The sequence below is a fragment of the Stegodyphus dumicola genome, chromosome 3 (genome assembly GCF_044657685.1).
Source record: "Stegodyphus dumicola isolate Sdum_Otavi_A_Nest chromosome 3, ASM4465768v1".
NCBI lineage: Eukaryota > Metazoa > Arthropoda > Arachnida > Araneae > Eresidae > Stegodyphus > Stegodyphus dumicola.
Window position 1 is genome coordinate 75,764,305 of NC_140770.1, and position 624 is coordinate 75,764,928.

Consider the following 624-nt stretch of genomic DNA (forward strand, 5'->3'; position numbering starts at 1 on the left):
TGATTTTTGAAATGTCTTTATTTTCACAACTGTCTCTGAAATGCAGTAAGATAATCTACACTTTTAATACAGGAAATAAGGACCAAATTTATGGGTGTGCACTGCCAGACATAAAAATGATAGATTTAAAAATAGGGAAAAGATGTGTATACAAAAATTAGATTTCTACATGTATCTAAATCTGATGAATGATATATCTAAATCTACATGAAAGAAATGACATACTTCATGAACTTAAAATTTTCATTATCAAATAAAGTGTGTCATATTCATTTAAATCTTCAGGCACATCATGGAATTCTGCTTCATCTTCACCATCACTGTTATTCTGATCTATAAATAAATCATCTTCATTCCATCTAGATTGTTGTATATACTACATTTTAAAAATAACTTGAATTATGTTGGGTTTAATTTCTTACATGCTTTTATTATTCATTCACAGATTATTTTCAGACTGGCATGATGCAAATGTTTTTTCACTGTCAAACTTCCACGTATTTCTACTGTCGGTTTAAATTTTCTTTCAATGGCTTATTGACATATACATCTACAGGCTGAACTAATCTGCCGAAATAACTGCCATGCCTGTATTATACTCCAACAGTTTCTTCATATTATCTC